Below are 8,119 nucleotides of genomic sequence, written 5' to 3' on the forward strand. Positions count from 1 at the left end.
CTTTGGTATTGATAGTTTTTGGTTCAGGTACTTAGCCCGTCGAGAAAACACATCCTTTGTTTCGTGTTATAGATCGTTACTACTCTGTGAAGTGGCATACGACTATACTGTTATAGGAACTATAACCACGAGAATCTAAAGCCCATTTTTATTTACTTTTCTTCATTAAACAGAGCAAATAAAAAGGACTTGAATCGACTTATATTGGATGTGATCATTGCGTGTAGATTCACGAATAATGTTTTTCACCGTTGAAGTTCGTTCCTGATTTGATTCTCATGCGAAAGACATCATATTTTGTGCCAAGTTACCAAAAGTTTAGCTAGATGAAGAAAAAACCGGATTAATAGCTAATCATGCATGAAACCGATTGTTTGGCCTTTTTGAGCAGAATTCCAGTGTCCCGGATGATCTGAATTGTGTCGGTTGAGTTGGTTCTAACACCTCGTAGCCCTATACGCGACCCAGAATCTATAATTCGGTCATCATAAATTAACCCATACTTGAAGATAATCTTAGCCGATGCTAGAGCTTTGTGCGTGCGACCTCATAGACCGTTCAGTTGACGGATGATTTCACCTGATTTGCTTAATATTCATTCAAAGCAAACTGGGTATGCTGGAACAGCTGTACTCGTTCTCAGTTTCTCGGTACTTGAGCCTGTCGTACGCGTCCTAAATCTAATTTAATAGAAGTTACGCTTGTGACAATTTAAGCCTAGCTACCGTTATTTTTTAAATCGGCAAAAGGAACGGTTAACTAACTATATCGACAGAGGCAATTTAGGTCGGTCAGCCCGGGTCCGGTTTCCAACAAACGAAATGTTCGTTTTGTGAGCTTTTTTGAGATGCATACGAGCCACAAACGTAATGCAGTTCAGCTTGTTTAGTATGTCCAGCGGGGTATTTCAGCTGATTTTATCGAGTGATCTTACATGTCGAATCCGGATCAAGGACAAGTATCAAACACGACGCCATTGATGGCAAATTCGACAGCGAAATTTAAAGTACGTCTATATATATATAATCCGGTCCAGTCGGTTATAATACACATATAGCTATGCCAAGGCATCATAGTTTCGTGCTTATTATGTTGTCAACGACGTGCCAAATACGTTTGTTCTTGGCGAACTCTTACTGCCAAAGGCGACGATCAGGATAAGAGCATGTGACGTTCCAGGTAGCCTGCTAGATTATAGATAATTAATTATGGTTAATTTTTCATACCATAACCATGGATAATTACGAGAGGCAAATAGGCTTCAACGCTGGCGCTAAGGGATGTCGGTGATACTATTGCTTGTTCTCATTGATTCTTCAACAAAACATACTTCTGTTTAGTGTTTGCCACCAAATGATTTGGCAATGGGTATTCTCGAGGATCGCGGTAAGTAGAGACCGTCCCATATAGCCCCATTATTAATTCGCACAGAGAATCGAAATTGATTAGTAGCTTTATCTACACTCCTTCTACGTATAACGCTGCGTTTACCCATCAAGAGCTTTTTGAGAAAGTCGAGCTATAGCTCGACTTCAGGGACATAGATTTCCTTCCGCTGTTGCTAGTTCCTCTTTTTTTTTGTTTCGTTTTTCTTACCCGGCTTTGGGCTCGCTTACGTGTTTTCCCCTAAACGCTAAAACTCTGTATGTCGTCAGGCTCTGAAGTGGTCCTTGACTGTTACGGGTGAGAATGAGCTGGAAGATTGTCCTTCGGGCGATTCCAGAAAAATAATGTTTTGCTTTCAATCATATTGTGTGATTTTCTTGTGTTGTTGTGTTTTAAATTTTTAAGACGACATGTTAATGCCTAGAAAACTTTGTACTATCGTTCAATGTGCAAGCACGTGCACAGCCTGTTATAGCTGAACGTACATTATTATTTTTCATAGTGGAACATAGTTCCATGAACATTCTAAATATTTCGTTTTATCTGGCGCGTCACAACGGGCATGCTTAACACAAATATATAACAGCAGACAGGCACTTCGTACAAAAAGCCATAAGCTCATTTGTAGATCCTCGATCTCGTGGCTGGAGATGAAACTTCCAGACACAATAAATGTTTGATTACATGATCCCGCCTTGGTTAGTATACCGTCGTACAACGTCATATCGTAATCAAAGCCTAGGGCTGTTTGCTTATTAAATGTTATGGGTTCTTCGGGTTGCACAGTTAGCATGGGTTTCCTGCAAATGCATTTGGGTTAGCACCTAATTTTCCACAGGAGATCGTTAAGATTTGCATTTTCTTTGTTTTTAGGTATTCACTAGCTTATGCAAGGGGATCACGGATTATTTGCTAAGTATCGTCTGCAAAGGTCATATCCCCGCTTGAACGCACGGACACTTCTCATCATATTAATACCTTAACCTTTTTTAGCCTGAACGCCTTTGTCGAATACTTTTTTAAGACATATTCTTCAGACTTTTAAATGCCGTGCTGTTGTTAGAAACTAAAACTTGACGACGGGCCAATGTATATATATCACACTTCCCCGACGGTAGCTTGCGAGATTGTTATGTCAAGTTGGAAAGCATGTACTTAATTTATAAACGGAGATTGATTGCATACCCTTTTTGCGAATATCCGTAGAATCTACATGGTTTGCTTCACGCTTCGCTTAGGAACGCCCACAAGTGAACTTCAGAGCTGACTTCCGGAATTTTTTAATTTACACGTGGCCTCAAAATATAGCATCTTGACGTCTTAGACTGAAGCAGCGAAATCTCGCTAGCCTTCTGAACTCCTACGCAAAATGCTTTAAGCGCAACAAACCGGCGCAATATACTGTTTACGTCGTTTACAACACTCACTTCTCTATAAGTTTTTGCTTTTCGTAAGGAGTATGGAGCGTGCATAGACATTTACATGGTGATTTTTTATATTTTACGGATACCGTATAGGACTTTGATGAGCTGCTCAGCTATCCCCTTCTAGGTTTAGAAGTATCAAAAACAGCGACGAATGTTCCGGTCTCGTCGAAAGCCTCAAATACCTGATTTAAGGAGAGCTGCTTTTATTGGTGCCTTTTATTTTTATTTATTTACATAGATTTAATTATAAATAAACAGGTAAGAAATGCGACTTTCCCTCTTGTTTAGCGGATGTACTTGGGTCGAATGTTGTTTTTCATTACAACAAACAAACAAATCTATACCTGATAAGAAAAAAGTTGAAGTAAGCCACAAATTCCCAATGATGTTTCGTTTTGCTGAGCTAAACACATATGAATATGTATTCCTTGCATATAACATGCCTCTAACACGTACGTTTATCATTTGAAAGAGAAATCGTCCGTTTTTTGTTGTTTTACTTTCGACATACCTATATAATGTAGATCAACCTGTATTCTAGTTAGAATTTAAGACTACTAAACTATGTCGAAAAAGATCCTGACGCCTCGCAACGCTGTACACGTACATGCTATGTGCGTAACTACGCCTCTGGGAAGCCAAATATTTGTATATCCTGCCCTAAATAACAAATGGCGCCTGGCAGACGATAGGCCGCAATCTCCGCAAGCAAACATCCGCCCACGTCAGGATCTTGAAGCTGAGGTGAGCCAACAATGTCCCATCGGGGGACATTCTCATAACTCACGCTGGGCATTAAACACTGGTCCTAAGCCCTGATAGAAAGGGGCCAATTCGCAACAGGCTTGTCCCGCCCGGCACTGACTACCTACTGACAATGAGATAGCGGATCTTGTTGCAAGATCGGATCATGTTGGTGTTATGGCTTTAACACTAAATCACCACTTCCGTATGACGGTGGTCTGCCTAGGCTTTAGCTAATAATGACGTCCATAAACACCACGGATATGAGAATCTTGTTCATAAAGACCAAGGCCTAAAAATAAGAGAAAGCAAAATTGAGCCTTAAAAGGACTATCACGATAATATGGATGGCAAATTTGTCTTTTGCACAGAATGGTTCTAAGTAAGAACATAAGACGAATTTGCGTCGTAGAAGCAATTGTTGCTGGCGGACGCGAAAATTATGAGAACGTTTTGCAGAAGAATTCCGTATGAATATATGTTTTTAGTATGTATACGCATTTACCGGTTCTGCAGTAGCGCAAAGGATGCACTCTGTTATTTTGTCTTGATTGATACATGTACTAAAATTCTGACGTATTCAATTCCATATATGCTTGCACAATTCAATGTTAATCTATGTAGAGGGAACGTTGTTAGATTATGGGTGGCATTACACAAACACGACAGGGTGGCCGTCTCTCAGGTAGATATCCTTGTTCAGACAAATACGCAACCCATTTTCGGTTTATAGCTATGAGAAAATGAACATGACATACACGCACTTCAATATGCCTGTCGGCAGGATATATTCGTTAATGTACGACGCATTACATATACAAATGTCCATATGAACGTTTAAAACTTGTCCGGTTGCTGCACACAACAAATTCGAAGCTTTTTTTGACTACTTGGTTATTTTTTTGCCCAGTTATTCAGCCAGTCATTCTCCTGGCGCGTTTTCCTCAACACAGATAGGATAGTGTAACGCTTCGCTGAAAGTTGACTAAGCGACAATAATTTTTTTTGTCCGCACATTTGAGGCATATCATATATTTAATTCTTGAAATATCACAGCTGAACATAAATCTAGACATATAGATATAAAAAAAAAAAAAAAAAGACTTTCATTTTCTGTTCAGCTTTGTCCCTTTACAAGAGGGCTTTGGTATCCTAGTCTCTGACTCGTTACTTATCGGCTTTTCGATTTAAGGCGAGATTGTCGACAGCTATTGATCTGGCTCCATCCATACGGCGTCTCTTATAGCGCTGCTTGATGTGGCGGGGTTCTGGACTGTACAATTCCTTGTACGTTCCGATTTGAATAAAAGTATTTTCGAAATGCGACGTCACATACTTTATGTAGTGTCCTCGTATAATAATCAGCCTATCCTGGAATCGCTTTCGTACTTCACAACGTTTCCTCACAACATAAAGTATTCCATTGTGTTAATAATGGTTAGAGGGGATCCATTGTTTGCTATGCCTTAACGTCCAGTCGCTTCGTAGTCCTTTGTCGCGCAAAAGGTGTTCGAATTTTGTGCACGATTGGTGTTAGTAAGGGGTCGGCTTTTTCGAAAATCCCCAAATCTGAAAAATCTCCAAAAAGTTTGAAAATTCATGCGAAGAGTTCAAGTAGTAGAGATAACATGACATCATTCACTGGGGATATTTTCATCAGTTCTGGTCCATGACGTTAAGAAAGAGAGCAACTATTGACAACGTACATCATAATCTTCTTAGGGCCCTGCAAGCGATGTCTATTCGGCTCCACAGAAGAAATGGTTCTTCCCAAAAATGTTGGCGCTTCGAGACAATTCTTTGCCGTACCTTTCAAGTCATAGCGATTGTTTGCTCAATTTCAGTTAGCGTAACTATTTGTTTAACTTTCGTTTCAAAATGCGTAACTGGCAGCTAATTCTCAACCCACATACTATTATACCTATCATTCTAAGGATGGGATCTGGCAACAAATCGATGTAATTTCATGATTTCGAAAATATGCATTTCTATACGTCTGTGCTTAAATATGATCAGGCGCCACCGTTCGGAATAAATCAGTGTTCTTCTTTTCTCAGTGCTGCTTTTAGAAATCCTTTACTTATGATCTGCGTTCATACGATTTTCAGTAGAATATGTTATAGCTAAATTAAAAAATGCCTTGTCTGTCTGTTACAAGAGTTATCAGCACATCGTCCGTCACTAGAACGATCTAATTGTTAAATAGATCCAACACGAATTTTTCTATCGTGGCTTTTATGCTTATCTTTGTTGTACCGTGCGTATATCATTCGGGCGTACCTAATGTTTATAAGGGCAATGCATTGTGTGAAAACGTGTGAATCAGTATGGTCGAACTTTTTTTCGGCATGCGAATATTATTTGGTATAGCTTCTCGAAGGTATCTTTAAAATCAACTATTGTTTTCCTAGTTTGACGGAAATAGCAAGCTTCCATATAGTAACTTCGAATCGTCTGTTTGATTAAACGCGCATGAAGAATACAGCTGCGTTTTGTCTAAGGACGAGCGTAATCCTGGTCCTTTCGGGATAGGAACAACTGACGCGTTACGTCGATATTTTCTTCTATTTTTCGCCAAACGAAGTATATCCACTAAAGTCTGCGAGCATCTCTTGACGTTTGCGTTTCGCTTCATTGATCCAGAGACCATGCCTATCGTCTTTGGGGAGCGGTTTTTATGCGAGAACTAGGTATTCATCAAGAACGTTTCCAGTAGTGAAACTTGACAATTCCGTGTATCCTTATCAAGGCCGTGTAATTGTTAAACGACAAAGCATTGATAAAGCTGTTTGCTTTTTGCCAATTTGATATCTATGTTTACTTATCCTATTGGCGTCAGAGTAGGTTTACACACATCTCGGTGCTTGTTGATACTTCTCAAACTCCTTTTTTTGACGGACTTTTACATGTATGCTACTATACGACAGGAGTATTTTCGGGTAGCAAGTATGATTCAGGTATTCTACGCAGGACGTTCGAAATAAGCAAAAATGAACATCTGGGTGCAGATATCCTTGATGAACGTGTTCGTTCAATTCAGCTGCCGCCGGCTTCGATCGCGGCTTCGATTCGAGGCGCAAATCGCTCACAAGTAATTTATTAAAATTCATTCTCCGAATCAGCGGAAACAAATTTCCCTTAAGCATCCATCGAGCATTTAAAAAACGGCGCACCTTAAATTAGACTGCCCAAAACACGCAAAATATTCAAAGGTACAAGAAAAAATCAAAAAGTACCAGGCGGGAAAATGGTCGAATAAACGTTCAGTGTGTTAGAGACGTCCAACATGTAGAATGTAGTTGATCTCATTTTGAATAGAGCTCTAATAACCGTGTACAAAATCCAGAACCACTAGAAATGGCGCCTGGTATCTTTCCTTAATAAATTTGCGGTCCATCTAGACCAATTCTTATCGTGAATCTTTTATAGTGGGATATAGAGGTCTTTTTTGGATTCTCATAAAGCTAGCTAGTGCTCAGAAACTGCTTTATAACCGATAGTTTTCTTTCTCAATAAAGCACAAGATGTGCGCACTCACACAACCCTTCCTGCACAAATGCCCGACATTTAACCTGCTCTTTTCCTAAAAGAAGATGGCTTCGCTTTATATCGTCTTTGTCTTAACTTGATATTGACGGCAGTAATAAACAGTGGTGGCCGTTTGCCGATGCCATTGCCTACTTTACAATACCTATTATAAATAACACCTTCTAGTATCTACTGCTTCACTTCGTTCAACCAAAAAACATGGTCCAACTAATGATCGATACGTGAATATGAAACGCCTAGTATAAAATTGTTTGTAAATGGAAGGCATCTCTTCAATCGACTTGCATCTACTTCAATTTTCATATAAACGCTATCAGAAAATGTGACCATTTTTGCAGAATTACTATTACTGTGTTTCATACTGAGCGTAAGTTGAGGCTGCTTTAACTTGCCTCCAATAGTTGGCGCCGGGTCCTATTTATCAACGGTATCTATATGTCTATCCTTTCTCCTTGCCTTTTTTACACCCTTCTACAACACTGTTTTTTTTTCTTCTTTGTAAAACAGATATGCAGGTCTTCTGTCAAGATATGCTACTTTGGAAATGTTTAGAGTTCTGTATTTACAGCTATTCACATTGCTTTTTTTGGCGCATGCTTGTCCTCAGCTTTTTCCATTTAGTGGCGCTATGTTAGTTGTTTAGGTAGTAACCACCGAAAATTATTTAGCACCAGTTCGAAACTGCCGATCTGAAATAGCTACATCACGTCTTTCTCGATCAAATTTTGTTTCCATTAGGCCTTGTAGTTTATACCGCTTTGTAAAAGATCTCTTGAGCCCAATAGAAATTTTTCTGTGGGACGGTTTATGAGCGTCATGTAACTAAACGACCTTTTTTTTGGTCATACTCTTTTCGGCTAGCAGCGACTGTCAATGGCAGATCGGCGAGGTTCTCGCCGTGGCGGTATGAAGTGTGCTTCTTTCTGGCAACCTAATTTCATTATTTTTCTTTGAAAATGTATCCAGCATTGCAAGTATTTCGACATCTGTTGATAGATGTGGGTACGGGTTTA

The sequence above is a fragment of the Varroa destructor genome, unplaced genomic scaffold (assembly GCF_002443255.2).
Source record: "Varroa destructor unplaced genomic scaffold, Vdes_3.0 BEIS01000004.1, whole genome shotgun sequence".
NCBI classification, from domain to species: Eukaryota; Metazoa; Arthropoda; class Arachnida; order Mesostigmata; family Varroidae; genus Varroa; species Varroa destructor.